Here is a 16,465-nt window from a genome sequence, read left to right as displayed (position 1 = left end):
ACCAGGCCTGATTCCCAGCAGATGGAAGGCCTTAAGTTCTCACCACTTACCAGCTTTTCCCAGACATGACATTATGTGGAATTATGCTGGGAGGCTGGAGCACAATATTTACAATAAGAAGCATGTCTTCTTAAAAAGGCAATGGGAGCTAAGTGCCAGGCCCCGGACTTCCGGAACCCTTACTTTGCTGTGACCCCTGATACAGAGCCAGTTTCTTCAAAGATAGGCATCTAGAAGTCTACAGTAGGGATTATGGGACATCAAATCCAACATTTCACACTATAAAATGGTGGGACACCAGCAGGACCTGTCTGCAGGTATGACCATCCTGAGATTAGGTTCCCGAGACACACACAAGCTTGTCATCTAAGCCTCAGTTGCTTGACTGAAAACAGTATTTGAAATTTCAACCCCTAACACGAAGTTCTAAAAACGAATGGGAAAATACTGTAATGAGGCTAGGGAGTATGAATGTCTTGGAACGAGCCTGGCACTGTCCCAGATCTCCACATCTCTACATTATGTCACTTAATCTTCCCATCAACACTACCAAGTAGGCGTTATTGTCACCATTGTATATACAAAGATGAGGTTGACAAGAGAATTAATAGCCAAATAAACAGCAATATACGTTATTATGTTCTTTCTTTTATCTGGCATATTTAGAAAAAGAAACCCTTTCTTTTTTTTTTCCAGGAGAAAGTTGGAAAGAAACTCTAAAGACCATCTGGTCTTACTTCTCATTTTATAGCTGATGGCTAATAGAAGAAGGACAAATCTGGCCCACAACATGTTCTTGTCAATAAAGTTTTATAGGAACATGGCCACACTTGTTCATTTACATATCGTCTATGACTTTGTATTACAAAGGCAGAGTTGAGTAGCATAAATGAGGATCACATGGCCCATAAAACCTACAGTATGTATTGTCTGGCCTTTCAGAGAAAATGTTTGCCAACCCCTACCAGAGATGAATTTGAGAACTGGCACCCTTATATTGAGTTTTCCAATCCATGAATATGTTTTTCCATTTTTTTAGGTCTTCTCTTCCTGCAATGTTTTGTAATTTTTTTTTTTTTTTATAAAAGATTTTATTTACTTATCAGAGAGAGAGAGAGCGAGAGTGAGCACAAGCAGATAGAGGGGCAGGCAGAGGCAGAGGGAGAAGCAGGCTCCCCGCTGAGCAAGGAGCCCAATGTGGGACTCGATCCCAGGACACTGGGATCATGACCAGAGCCGAAGGCAGCGGCTCAACCCACTGAGCCACCCAGGCGTCCCAATGTTTTGTAATTTTTAGTGTACAAGTCTTACTGCATTTTTTCGTTAAAAATAAATTTAAGTGTGTTATCTTTTTTGATGCTATTGTAAATGGTATTTCTTATTTTATTCTTCAATTGAGGTAGGATATGCAAATGTAATTTAATTTGTATATCAACCTTGAGCACTGAAACATTCCTGAACTTACGTATTTATTCCAGCAGTTTTTTGTAGATTCCTTAGGATTTTTCTACATAGATAATGATGCTATCAGTGAGGTAAGGAGTTACAGACTCTCTTTCAACCTTTATGCCTATTTTCCTTTTCTTCCCTTTATTGCACTGGTGTGACCTATAGTAAAATAACAAGGAAAGTGGGAAGAGTGGGTATCCTTGTCTTTTTCATGAGCTTAAGGGGCAAACATTGAGTGGTCACCATTAAGGATTGTGTTAAGAATTGCTTACTCTTTGGATTTGAAAGTCCTTCACCTTCCATTTCTTTAGACCTATTGAAAGATGATTTGTTTGTTTGTTTGTTTACAATGAATGAGAGAATAAAACGTAAACTGAGATGTCAGTATTCACCAAGTCCTGCCCCATGTTCAGATTGGCTAGCTGGCCTGCTTGATAGGAAAAGAGGGAGTTGGGGGCCTGACAGAAAGCAGTACAAAGATCTCGTTCCAGCATGTTGATCTTTTGAGAGAAAGTCTTGAAAAGTGTATAAGATAGCACAACTACTTTGACAAACCGCTTGATGGCTTCATATTAAGTTAAACATTTGCCTATATTCTGACCCAATGATTCCCTTCTGTGCATCTATACAGGAGAAATAAGTGGATATGCCTATAAAGACTCAAACATGAACTTTCATAATGGTTTTGCTTATAATGTCTCAAATTAGAGATAATCTAAATGTCTATCAGCGGGGAGCGAGGTTTAGAAGTTGTGGTATATTTTACAGTACTACTACTCAAGAGTAAAAAGGAAACCCACACACATGAGGTTCTATGGATAAATCTGAAAACCATTACGCTACATAAAAGAAACTAGACTCAGAAGAGTATGTACTATTTGGTTCCATTCACATGAGATTCTAGAACAGGTAAAACTAAGCCATAATGATAAAAATCAAAAGAGCTATTACCTGGGGTGGGCAAAGGGGGAGGGACTGACTGGAAATGAGCAGAAAGGGATTTTCTGATGAAGTGAAAATGTTCTAAATATTGATTGTGGTTGTGGACCCATGAGGGTATGCTTTTGTGAAAACTCAAAACTGTACACTTAAGATCTGTGCATTTCATGGAGTATAAATTAATCCTCAAGAAAAAGTAAATTTAGAAAGAGCATACCTGCAGGGAAGAGACAAAGTACTAAGAAATGAGTTCAGTGATACAGTTTCAGTCTTGGCCCCCAATATACAGAAAAACTGACTATATGAGTAAATGCAGTCTAAGTAACATACTTACAGTGTCTTGGAGAGGTAGCAAATGTACAGGAAACGTGAGATACCACCAGAGCTTCCATTTCTACTTTTTCCCTCTAGTTCTCTATGAGTCTTACTGGATCCTCAGGAGCAGTTGGGGAACAGGCCCACGTGTATGTTTTCTTGACTTTTCTAGAAGTCCTGAAGGAACTGTAGAAGCCTCCCCATAAAATAAGAGGCTAAAAGGAAGATTTTTCCTCTATGAGGGCTTAAACTCTCATCCAGATTCACCATATCCCAGAATTTCAGAGGATTCTTGAACACCAACACATTATGCTTAAGCAAATTGAGACCCAAGACAGTAAAATGGGTTTCACCAAGCTCCCCAGTCTGTCAGAACCATGTTAGGACTTTGTATTCGCTGCATTTATCTCCTATGACTTACATGTAGCCAGTGCATCCAATAGGCACTCAGTAAATGCTTTCACAAAGTGTATAGTGGGGTCAGGAGAAGTTAACTCCCTTTTAGGGTAGTGATATGTTCAAAATATGCTATAATAAATTCATTCATCCATACAAATTAAAATTTGTTGAATCATGAGGATTTTTTATTTTTTTACAACTAGATATTTTTCCCACAGGTAATACCTTTTGTTTTCCTGGGTTACACAGGAGAATTTAAGCAACTGAATTGAAATATCTGCTTTAATTTCTAGTCTAGGAAAGGCAGTATAACAGAGGGAAAAGGCAGAGACCTAGGGGCTAAGTCATCCTAGCTTCTGAGCTAGAACATGTTACTTAAAACCGCTCAACATCCGTGGGTCATTAATTGCCTCCCTTGCAAGCTTGTTGTGGAAGACTAAGACTGTGCCTAGCATAAGGTTTGGCACATAGGATCACAACAAACAGATGTTTTTCATAATATTAGAGCTTGTCCTTTCTCTAGTCGTATGGGTCAACTGACCCTGAGTCCCATCACCTCCAGCCCATCGTCCCTGTCCCATTCTAAGTCTATTCTAGGTCAGAGCTTCAGAAGCACAGTAGGTCATGAGGGCTATCTTCAGCCAAAACGATGAACCCATGTTCTGGTGCAGCTTTAACTCAGGCTGTTAGGGAGGTGAAGAAGAATGATGCTTCATGTATCTAAAAGCAAGCAAACAAAAGAGGAGATGGGTAGCCTGAGCTCCAAAATTCAAACCTAGACCAAGCAACAATTCCAAAACAGCCTCAAACTGGGGCACAGTGAACCATTATGTAACCAGAAGCCTCCTTTATTTATTCCATTGGCAAACATTTCCTGCTTGGTTTTGTATAAACATGGGTGCAGAATTTCCTAGCAATCGTATCTTCCGTGGGGCCAGCTATCATTACCCTGTTTCGTCGGAAGGTTGACCTCATTGTTTTAGCACTTTGCTTCTCCCCCTCACACCAGACACGTTGGTGAATTGGCTCCATTTAGGGATGAGGGGTTAGAGTCAATGCTTCTGGATTAACAACACCACAAGAGTAAGTTGTCCCAAGCAGCATCAACAACATGAAAAAACCCTTCCCCCGAAGAACTTGAAGCTCAAGTAGTTCCTCAACTTTTCTGAGAGGTGGAAAGAATGCAAAGATACATAAAGACTTTATCCAGGTAGGGTTCTGCCTTGTAAGTCTATGTGTACATGAGAGAACTTGGTATGCTCCAGGAGCTCTTCTAAGAACTTCACAAATATTAAATCATTCCACGAATATACACAACCCTATAAGAAATGCACTATTTATTCCCATTTTACAGATGAGAAAATTGAGGCAGAGGGGATGGAGATGGTAAAGTTAATAGATGGCAGAGCCTATTCAAGTGTAGGCAGGTGAGCTCTAGACTCTGTGGTCTTATCCACTATGCAATACTACCAAAATACGGTTCCTAGGAAGAAGGAAGTGGAACAGATTTGAAAGGTCCTCCATGTCATTCCAGGCCCCTGCCTCATCAACATGCTTCTCTCACATGACAATAAATATATATTGAGAACCACCATGTCTTGGGTTATGTCCTAATGATTCAGAGCTGAATAGGACATGGATCCTATCCTCTAGACCAATATGTTTGCCACTAGACACATTTAACTAATTAAAATTAAACCGAATTGAAAATTTGTGTCCTCAGCTGTACTAGGTGCATTGAAAGTGCTGAATACACACATGGTTAGTGGCTAGTGTGTTGGACAGTATACTGTAGAGAATATTTCCATCACTGCAAAAAGTTCTATTAGAAAGCAATATTTTAGACCTTAGCTCTTCAGGGAGCTCTGAACCAGCAGTACCAATCCCTAGGAGCTGGCTAAAAATGGAGCATCTCAGGCCCTGCCTCAGACCTACTGGAGATTAGAATCTTCATTTTAACAAGATTCCCAGAAAATTCATGTGTACTTTGAAGTTAAAGAAGCACTGTGGTCTAGATAGAAACTCCTTTCTGACTATAATTTCTATTTTACCAATAATCTCCTTAATTCTTTTTACTGCACACACACATACACACACATGTGTGCGTGTGCGTGCCTCATTATTCCCTGCTGAAGTATTAATTAATAACTAAGATGTTTACAATCAAATAGCATGATTCCTCCCTCCCTAGAGCATATGCCCTATAATAAGTGATTTAAGAACCAAAGCTGTCCAAACTAAATGAACAAAAAGATATTCTTGGGATGACAGGCAGTGAGTTCTGTCTGATATTCCCTCAAACACCTAAATTTAAGGAGAGTCTGGGCAGAAAAGCTTAGGATGGAAGGGTGTCGAGAACCTGAGTCTGATTACCAGACCATGTGGATACCAGTCTTGGATCTCCTCTAAGTAATTGAATAGCCTTGGGCAAATTACTAAAACCCTCTGGAGTCTAAGTTCCTCACCTATAAAATGAAGGAGATTGTGATGGTCATTTCCAGATCAAAGCCTCTTTATTCCAATGGAGCTGGGGATAAAGGAAGCAAAAGGAGGAAGAAGTGGTCCTTTGAGGTGGGGTGTCAGCCCTGAATAATGGTGAGGGAAGGATTATTTTACTCACATATAAAGAAATCTCACTATAAAGAGTCTTCCTTCATAAGCAGAATTCAGTATAGAACGGAGTCATCATGGACCCTGTATCCAATGGGGTAATTTCAGGCTTATTATAAAGTGCCTCCTAGAGCTAAAGTGATTTCCTTAATGATCTCCACCCCTCTCTATAGCCATGCCTATTACCATGTGATTTGGGGGCTCCTCCCATTGAGAGGTATAGTCTTCCTTCCACATCCCCCCTCCACCCGGACCCTTTTAGTTCTACCATGAAACTTTGTAGTGTCCTTCTCTGACTCTAGGAATGGCCTCATGACTTGTTTTAGCCAGTAGAAAGAAGTGAAACAATGTACAAATTCCAAACCTAAACCTTAAAATGCCTTGAGTATCTCCACCTACTTTCTTGAGCCTCTACCATCAACAAGCAAGCCCAAGCTAGTCGGCTAGAGGATGAAAGACACGAGGAGAAGAGCTGAGTATTTGCAGCTGACCCAGCAAAGGTCATCCTAGATTAGCCAACATCTAGCAGACATGCAGGCATGTGAGTCTCCAGCCAAGATCAGCAGAGGTGGCTTGGCTTACCAACAGCTGAGCCTAGATGCGTGAACCATAAATGTTTAATTTTGCATGCTACTGAAGTTTTGTGTTATCACACTGCATCATTGTAGCAAAAGATAACAGGCATGCTTCCTATTGTGTCTTCCTAAAAACAGAATACAGATCTGTGAATGAAATCATCATTGTAACAGCTAAGCTCTTTTCATCCATTTCTAATTTAATGCTCACAACTACCTTATGAAGTGACTTCTTAAAAATGAGGAAATTGAGACTCATAAAGGTTAAATTATTTGCCCATAATCACATGGCCTATAAGTGTGTAAGCTAGGATTTGAGCAAAGTTGTCCAACTCCAACTCTGACCCAAACTTTTAAGCCCCAATGTTATCTAAACACTGTATGATTGCATGAAAAGCCACTGGCTTGAGTATTTGCTACTAAAGAGTTGAATAAGTCATGGCTCTCCATATATATCAGTTTCCTCAAATGTAACAGGAGGAAGGTGAACACATTGATTTGTATTTTTCTTCTATTGCAACAACCCATTGTTCTGTAAGATTATGAGTCCAGTTCTCTAAGTTTAAGACTCTTCTGACTGGAACTGTAGAGGCATATCTTAGAGATTTCACGGTATCATCCCTAATAAACTTTGGACACATATCCACACTGGAGTTCTGCAGTAATCTCCATTTCCTGCTCGAAGTTAGATGAGCTAAATTGGAAACTCAAGAATGAACACAGGATATAGAGTATTCTCAAGGGCCCAAAACCAAAGGAGCCTGATGGGTCTTGCTACCATCATGACTCTCTCTTAAAGCTTATGCTAAGCCGGGGCCGGCGGTGTTGGGGAGGTGGTTGGGGTGGATAGGCCATTAGGGAGTGGTGAGGGTAGGCAATAAAAGGGATGAGAGAGCAAAATTGTACATATACATGAATATTGATAACTAGCAATAATAATAACAATCAATATTTATGAAATGAGTACAATGAACTAGGTACTTGTGAGTGACCTGGAGATGCACCACACAGACCTCTCTTTAGGAAGGGCTTACTATTTACCTGTGGATGTGCCTTCTACACACAGGCTCCAGCTACCAGCCCCTTCATGGTCTGCCTCAGTCACACAGTCCCCAAGCCTAAGCCACACACTTTCTTGGTGCAACCCACATCAAATGACTGACCTATGAAGACATTTAAGGGAGTGGTCATCTTGACCCAACTCAGGAGAGCTCTGAAAGACATCATAGCTCTAGAGTTCATGCCCAGTTGGCTGAGGCTTTTTCAGACATGCATCAGGTTTTAATTTCTTTATCCCAGTTGTACTCCCTAGTCCTTCCTTACCCAGGCATTAATCTTTTTTTCCCCTTTTTTAAAAAGTAGACTTCACACACAATGTGGTGCTCAACTCATGACCCCAATGTCAAGAATACCATGCTGTATTGACTGAGCCAGCCAGGTGTCCCCACAGGTGTTCATCTTAATAAATATCTTGCATCTCACACTCTGCCTCAACATCTGCTTCCAAGACCCGAAGACAAATTCACTACAAGAGTCTGTAGTTATAGTAGGTACTGAAATCCAATCCATCATCTAATGAAAGTACTATTTTGTTTTTTTAAAAAGAAATAAAAGATAGAAAGAAGAAGTAAGGCAGGGAGGAAGGAAGGAAAGGGGGGAGGAAGGGAGAAGGAGGAAATTAAAAGAAGTTTTTGCACTTCCCAAGATTTACAATTCACTACCATAGGCTCTAAGAAAATAGATTTTGTGACACTTTTGGACCATTATGGAAGTAGTAGTAAGTGATTAACTGAACACCAGCCTAGATGAGGAAGTAAGAGATGGAAACTTCTCTCTGTTCTCATATTGCTAACAGTCTTTCAGGTTCTAACAGGAGTAGAAGTAGGGCAATAAAGAAGAGACTCAGGGCAAGTTGGAACATGAATCTCAGTAAGGTCTGCATGAGTTTCCAGAAGTTCCTTTGTTCTTTGCTCTCTTCAAATTTATGACACCATTTTTATAAGAAATAATAATAAGGAACGCATATTGATCTTTTGCTATGTAACAAGTAAATGTGCTAAGAGCTATACAATATTATATCAGTCATCACTCACAACAACCTTAATATAGTGAGGTAGGAATTATTGTTCAACAACTACCCACTCGGTCTTCCTCTTTCCATGGGAAAAGCATAATTATCCACCTCCTCAGTGTTGAACTTGGCCATATGACTTGTTTGACAACTGAAATGTGAATGTATGCAAGCGGAGGGTCTGACTGAAATTGCTAAATGATTTGGCTCATTCTCTTGTGCTTCTGACATTCCTCCTTAGAGAACCACTTCTCTTTCAGCCTGGCACCTGCGGAGGCAATCTGAACCCAACTATCAGCCTAAGAGTTGCACAGTTGATCTACAAACCCCTGAAGGAGAAAAAAATATTTATGGTTATAAGCCACTGAGATTTGGGGAGACCTATTTGTTACACACCATTATTGTAGTAAAAGAGGATTAATATGGACAAGTTCTATACTTACTCCCACTTTCAGATGAGGAAATTTAGACAGAGAAGCTAAATGACTTGACCAAGTTTACATAGCTATATTAGTGGAGAAGCTGGAATTTAAACCAAGCAATAAAATTCTAAAACTGTGTCCTTAAGTCCTGTTTTATATTGCATATTCAGTGCTTAAGATAAATACTATCATTTCATTCTATGTGAAATGCATTGCTTCTTTTTTTCTTCTTTTTTTTTTTTTTTTTTTTTTTTTTTAGTTGTCAGTCAAATGATTCTTTACTGAAATATTTTCCTTTATAGTTCTTAACTGTCTGGGCAATCCACTGTACCATTATTGATGTCATTAACAATGTCATGAGAATGGTTGTCATCAACATTGCAGCCTACAGATTGGGCAGTCCTCAAGATCTTTTTAATGGCTCCAGAGAATTCTCTGGCTAAAGACTGGTACTGCATCTATTGGTCAATGTTGACAATCTCATCAAGAGTGGTATTTCCACTGCACTTAAAGTCTTTCTGCTACTTTCTGTCTGATGGTAATTCCTTGAGGGCTTTGATAATCAAGGCAGAGGTGGAAGGTACCACTTCAATTTGGCCCTGTCCTTTCTGAATGGTCAGTTCCACTGTAATCCTCAGACCATTCCAATCACTGGCTGCCTTGGTGATGTCATTAACAACCTTGTTTGGAAACAGACCCAAGGGGCCAATCTTTGGGGACCATGGCAGACGTGGCTCTGATTTCCCCAGTGATGCACCTCAGGTACATGACTTTGATCTCACTGGGGTCAAACTTAGGTGGCATAGTGGATGTGGCTGTTGTCCAGTGAACCTGGATTCAGGATGGCCGAAGTCTGTTGCACCTTCACCTTCGCCAAGTCAAAAGCCAAAAGAAGCTCAAGTGCCTAACTTCTATGTCTTAAGAGATTGTTGAATTTCACCTCAAAACAAGACTCAGTTATTTTATTTCCTGGTTTTTCTAAGCATTCTCAGATGGTTAATGTCTGTAAATGGGCCAGCATTTAATATATTATTACTGTGAATAGTGTACCAAAGAAATGATGCTAAAATGTCCAATCATTGGGATGCCTGGGTGGCTCAGTGGGTTAAGCATCTGCCTTTGGCTCAGGTCATGATCTCAGAGTCCTGGGATCGAATCCCACATGGGGCTCCTTGCTTAGCAGGGCAACCTGCCTCTCCCTCTCCCTCTGACTCTCTCCCAGCTTGTGCTCTCTCTGTCAATCTCTCTCTCTCTCTCTCCCTGGCAAATAAATAAATAAAATCTTAAAATAAAATAAAATAAAATAAAATAAAATAAAATAAAATGTCCAATCATTGGTTCAGGAAATATGTACATTATTTCCATTTTTAAGACATGAGTTATTATTGAAACAGACCTGATTTTCTTATTAATGGATAACTCGGGGCAAGTCCAACTTTAAAGGAGATGAGGAACAGTTGAGAACAGGCATATGTCTAAGCCTGTGTGCTTTAAGAAATTTAAACCATTAAAAGACAGATATGTAAATGAGGAACTGTGACTTGCATTTAATTAAACCTTTAAATTAAATAATTAATCACAATATTTTCTTTTTGATTTTCAAAAGTAGCAATCACAAAAACCTTTCCTCTTATTATTTGACTCTTACAATCAAACTTTTCCTATATGTACTGAAATGTATACAGTTTAGTCTAAAGGATTGTGTGAACCACCCCCCCCCCCTTTTCTTCATTTATTGAATTTAGACTTTAAGAAATTCTTGAGACTTCCTGGGGAATTGCAAGACCCCAACAGAACTTCCATGCACACCCTTCCTCAGAACAACTCCATCCATCATCCCCTGCCATTGTGGCTGCTTTCACAGCCCTTAGAGAAGATAAACTTGTGACCCAAGCTGGGAAGTTGGGACTGACTCATGCTGAGAAGTTGAGCAGTATAAAGGGCATCTGGTACTTTAATTTATTCCTTCAGACTTCCCACTGCCCTTACCAGAAGCTTACTGCCACAGAACTCCAGGCTCTTTCAACTCAAACCACTTATATACCTAGCTAGAGATGCATAACTATAAAAGTTCCAAACCATTAGTTTAGATTCTTTCCAGACCTCTTCAGAAGGTCTGCCCTAAAGACAGTGACATGCAGTAAATGACCTCAAAGGTAACATGCCACAAAACACTTACTGGAAAGATGACCTAGGATGGAAGAGGCATAACAAAGAAAGGCATTTTAAGATTCTGCCCCTAATTCTCTGAAAGGCATCTTACCTCTTGCAGCCTATGAGTGCCATGAACAAAATGGCAATATTAATACTGTTCCCCTTACCTCCATGCTGGATGAACATACTGTCCTTCTGTGGCTCTCTATAGCGTCTCCCATCATGGTTTGCAAAAAGTATCTGAAAAGATAAGAATACATATTATAGCTCCAAAGTAAAACAAAAGGCCTGCCAGTTTTGTAGACTCAATATAAGTCAACAGTAAGCCCAGCACTGCCCTGTGCACGATGGGAAATGTACAATAACGATGGGGCGTCCCCCCCACTTCAAGATGCTCACAAAGCAGGTATTCATTCAGCAAATAACTGTGAGCCACAAGCTCAAGGTGTGTCCCAGCCCCTGAGGAAGAATATGGAGGCAAATCAATCTATTATTCCAATTTCAGGACTTTGCAGTCTATAAGGAGAGAGAAAGCAGACACTGTTATTCTAATAAGAATAGAGAGTGATGTGTGCCTTCGAGACACCCAGACCATGGACAATAATGGATTAAGGAGAAAAGAAATTACTTAGAAGTAAGGGGGATAAATCAGGGAGGAACTCTCCACTGAGGGAGATTTTAGGTGGGTCCTTGAGGACAGGAGTTGGACGTATGCAGTCAGAGGAAAGGCACTGTAAACAGAAGAGAATTTTATTCAGAAGAGCTAAAGACACAGAATGGAAGTATATGGAAACAGCAGTTCCCTCAGATTCAACTGTAGGGTACATAGTTGGCACTAATGCGAAATAAAATGGGAAAATTTTGAGAGGAAATTTCAAAGGGCCATGACGATGAGGCTCAGGAAGTTGGCACTTATTCAAATTCTCTTCTGCTGAGTTCTGGGTGTTATGAAGACAGAATGGGCAATGATCCAGGATACTCTCCTGTGTGACCAGAACAGCCTGCTTTTATCTAGTTGACATACTGGAGTTTCTGGATAAGATTTCATTTGGGGGACCACATATAAAACCACTGCTGTCAGCAAATTGAAGCTGTGTAAGGTTTTTTTAGGAGGATCTAGTGAGTCAGAAGATCAGATGCCAAAAGATGAATCTGGTGGTAACAATGTGTATGATGGATGACAGGGAGGAGAGTATAAACTTGGGAGGATGAATTAAGAGGTTATTAAACATCCCCAGGTAAAGGACTTGGGGACCTGAAGTCAAGCACAGTAATGTGGGAAAGGAGGCTGGCACTTAAGGAGCACAAAGAGGTCAACATTCTGGGCCTTGGAAGCAAGTGGAATACACAAGGAAGTCAAGAGTTTTGAGTCTAGAACATGGGGTGCCATCACTAGAAATAAAGAACACAGAACACAAGACAAGTTTGGAAAATGAGAAGCCAAGTTCAGTTTGGGAAATATTACGTTTGAGGTTCTGGCAAGATTTCCAGAGGGCAAACATCTTGGTGGGAATGTCTTGCAGGCAGTCAGGGGGAAAAAAAATCTCACTGGATAAACACACACATAAGAGATGAACACATTAAATAGTTACTCATATACATGGGGATATTTTTTAATGAAATGAAAAAGCTCACTACATACCAGACTCCACTTAACTATTTGCTTCCCTGGTTTATCTTCCTGATCCCCCAATATGTCAGGTGCACAAGTTTTGGTCCCAGACCCTCTGTTCTTTCTGCTCCTCATTCTTCTACTCAGAGATTCATTTACTACCAACTTCAAAAATCCACATTCCATATCTTTATTTCTAGCCCCAGAGCTCCAACTGCCTGCTAGAGGTGGCCACGTGGCTTGGGCATCCCAACACAATCAAAGCAAACATGAACTCTTCTATTCCTCTCCTCTGTAACTGGTGCTTCCTCCAAATGTTCCTATTTCTTTGAACAGGGACTTGAAGCTCTGGTGCCTCAGACCTCCCCTCACTCATATTATCCTAGAATAGCATGTTTCTAACATGTAGTTCCCCTACTAAGAAGCTTTGGATAACTCCTCAATGTTGGACAAAACAAAGCCAAGTTTCTTTATCCAGATTTCAAGGCCATCCATGGGTCCACCCCAAATTGCTTTTCAACCACAGTTCCCACTGCCTCTCTGCCCAAACCTGCTCTGAGGAGACCAAGTGAGGAGACCATCCTGCACTTGACCCTCAAGCATGCTTGCCTTGGTTCCTTCCCACCTTCTCAAACACATTGGCATTCCTTCCTTCCACCAGAGATCATTCCTCCCCCTGATGCGTACCCATCCTGCAAGACTTAACTAAAGTCCCACCTCATCCTGAATCCCTTCCTTGTCTATCTGGAGCCAGAGGAGGTACTTCCTCTGTTCTCACTAAACAAACCAGATGGTGTTTGCCTATTTCCTCATGTGTGGTATAGGGTTATAACAGTACCTATGTCATAGGATTGTTTTGCAAATGAAGTAAGTGCTCAATAAATAATAATTACTGTCAGGATATAAGCAGGAATAAGACATAGTCCCTGACCTCAGGAGCTAAAAATCCAAACGGGATTTTGGGAAGACAATTGACTGGAGAAGGGAGAAGCAGTTAATAAGACTTTTCTTCACTACTCATCTGTCTTTTCCAGGATGTAAGGCATGGTTCTTACACATAATTGGAAGCCTTGGACAAAGTAAGTTTAATATTTAATGAAAGACTCTTTGGAAAGTGTCTCATTTCTTTTTGGTGATTTTTACTTCTCCTAGGAGATTGTGTACTAAGTAATTTTTTTCCACAAAATTAACATTTTAATTCCAACAGAGATTTTTACTCATCTGACTCCATTTCAAAATAATAGTATTATTATAATAGCCTGATATTTAGTATCTTCAAGTGATAGGTCCTCATCCCTATGTGCCTGCATATCACACACACACACACACACACTCATCCCTTGCTGTCCAATGCATATGTACTCAGAGACTTGAGAAAAGCACTAAGTCTAGAGAAGGAAGGAAGAAAGGAAAAAAACTCCAGTCTCAGCTCCATCTCTAGAAGAGGAGTTGAGTACATTAATTGTCCTAGCCACACATCAGTCCACTCATTTGTAAAATGTATACACTAGATTGTGGCTTCCCATCCTGGTTGGTCATAGATGCCCATTAAGAGAGATTTATTATCCTGTGATCTCTCTGATATGAGGAATTTGGGAGGCAGGGTGGGGGGTTACAGGGGGAAGGGAGGGAAAAAATGAAACAAGGTGGGATTGGGAAGGAGACAAACCATAAGAGACTCTTAATCTCAGGAAACAAACTGAGGGTTGCTGGGTGGGGTGGGGGGTAGAGATAGGGTGGCTGGGTGATGGACATTGGGGAGGGTATGTGCTATGATGAGTGTTGTGAATTGTATAAAACTGATGATTCACAGACCTGTATCCCTGGGGCTAATAATACATTGTATGTTAATTTTTAAAAAGAGAGGTTTATGAAAAATCATGTTCCTGAATTCCAATCTGGACCTGCTGAGTCAGAATATCCAGAGGGAGAAGACTGGAAATCTGTATTTTAAAAAAGCATTCCAGGTGATTATGATAATCAAATTTGAGAATCCCTATCTCAATTCTGATTCTTCTCACATTAAAGACATACTCTTCTCCAAAGGGTCTCGGGCAACCCTGAGTCAGGGATCCAGGGCAGAAAGAGCATAACAGAGCTAAGACAGAAGTTAAAACAATGGACAGTCTCCTCCCTCCTGGCTTTATGCTTAGAAACACCTTTTCCTTTCACTTCCTAACTGTGGTTTCTGATCAGCATGAACATCTCAACCATTTATAACTTTTTCCGCAAGATGCCTAAGAGCAAAGAAAACACTTTGATTATTTTGATACCTCTTAAGGACTTAAAGCCAGTGAACACGTGACACAAAATCTCCCTCATGAGATAATATTGTTACAGATAGTGAATTCAATTTGAATGAGACGCGTATCTTCAATTGTTTCACTTACTCAACTGTGTTATTTTAAAATCTTGTTGAGTCCTCCCTGTTTACACAAAGATACGCTTAAGGAATTATGCTCAGCTTTCCTGGCTTTGATGGAACCTCTTCTATAAAATGCCACTTTGCTGGGGCTTTCACTCAGTCAGCTTAAGAGGAAACATCTTCCCACTCTCCCAGGGGAGCTCCAGAGCTCTGCTTTGCAAAATCCGGAAGACAAATTTTTCTAGACGAGAAAATCACCTACAAGAGGTTGATAGGCAGAAACGTTTCCAAACTCCGAGCTAATTTCTAGGAAATGTGTTCACTAAATATGACCATTTGCCCTTCCCCCATACCATATGACTTGTTCCTATGTACAAACAAACAAAATCACCCAAATTCTCTGAAACTAATTTTTAAAGATGTTGTGCTTCTTTCTCCTGGTTGCGGCATTGGAAACTGATCCGAAGGAACTGTATTTTCTGGTTAAAACCTCCCAGCTTCTGGAACTCGACTGTCTGGCTTCATCTTTTGCTACCTACATGGATTTAGGCAAGGTACTGATGCTCTTTGTGTATCCGTTTACCTGCCTGAAAATAGTGCCCACCTAAGAAGTTCCTGTGAAGTTTAAATTAGGTGTATATAAAAGGGTGAAAATAAAGCCTGTCACATAGTAAATACCCCCATGAGTGTTAACTATTATTTCTTCTTACAGGACTTTAGCATTTTGAGCAAAATAAGAAAAAAGAGTTCCTACACTCAATCTGTCCCACCACCTACCTCAGCAATAGCCCATTGTCTTCTTGAATGGTTTGACTTTTTCTACACTAAGAAGCCTGTTCAACCACGTGAACAACTGCTCAAAGAGAGACTTGAAAGAGCTTCCTTGGATGACTGTCACTCTTAATTGAAGGACACAATTTTGTTCACTCTCTTTCTTTGGTATCAAAGGGACACCTCTAGCCAGGTTCCACATGCTCCATTCTCATGCCATTGTGAAGCCATCTCTAACAACTCTTGTATACCAACAACATCAGAACACCATTGCTTCAGCTCATCCCATACTGCTGCCATTCTGGGGGTGAGGGATGCATAGTCTAACCTCAGTTGACCTCAGGGGTTAACATCCAGTAGACACCCAACAAATACTTGAGTAATTAAGATTTGCTTTCCCAGCCCTCCCTATTGAGGCATACAAACTAACATGGCACTCTGAAAAATTATCAGTCTATCTCAGATTGTCCTTCAAAAGCCAGAAGAGGTAGAAATGCAAGGAGAGAAGGTTGGGATTATAAACAATTCTCCATGAGAAGCTAGAGATTGTGATGTCTTTTGGAAGGGAGAACTGGAGTATGAAGTGGTAGGGATTTAAACAGGATTCCATCTGTTCTATGCCTAGATTCAAGTTTTGATGTAACACGGATGAGAATGCGCCAAACCTTATGCCATTTCCAGGAAAATGACAGAACTACCCAGGAGACTAGATGAGTTACTTGACACAGGAGACTGACGAGTCAAATAGTCAGGCACAGTTAAACAGTCAAGGGGTTCACTGCA

The 16,465-nt window shown here is 40.4% G+C and overlaps 1 pseudogene; it reads right to left on the bottom strand.

Annotated features, from left to right (window-relative positions):
* Positions 1-9,085: 9,085 nt before the first annotated feature.
* On the bottom strand, positions 9,086-9,638 carry LOC111141827 (annotated as a pseudogene).
* Positions 9,639-16,465: the final 6,827 nt, after the last annotated feature.

Source organism: Enhydra lutris, unplaced genomic scaffold (genome assembly GCF_002288905.1).
Source record: "Enhydra lutris kenyoni isolate GAN:26980312 unplaced genomic scaffold, ASM228890v2 scaffoldscaffold6, whole genome shotgun sequence".
NCBI classification, from domain to species: Eukaryota; Metazoa; Chordata; class Mammalia; order Carnivora; family Mustelidae; genus Enhydra; species Enhydra lutris.
This window is presented reverse-complemented; position numbering and strand designations above follow the sequence as displayed.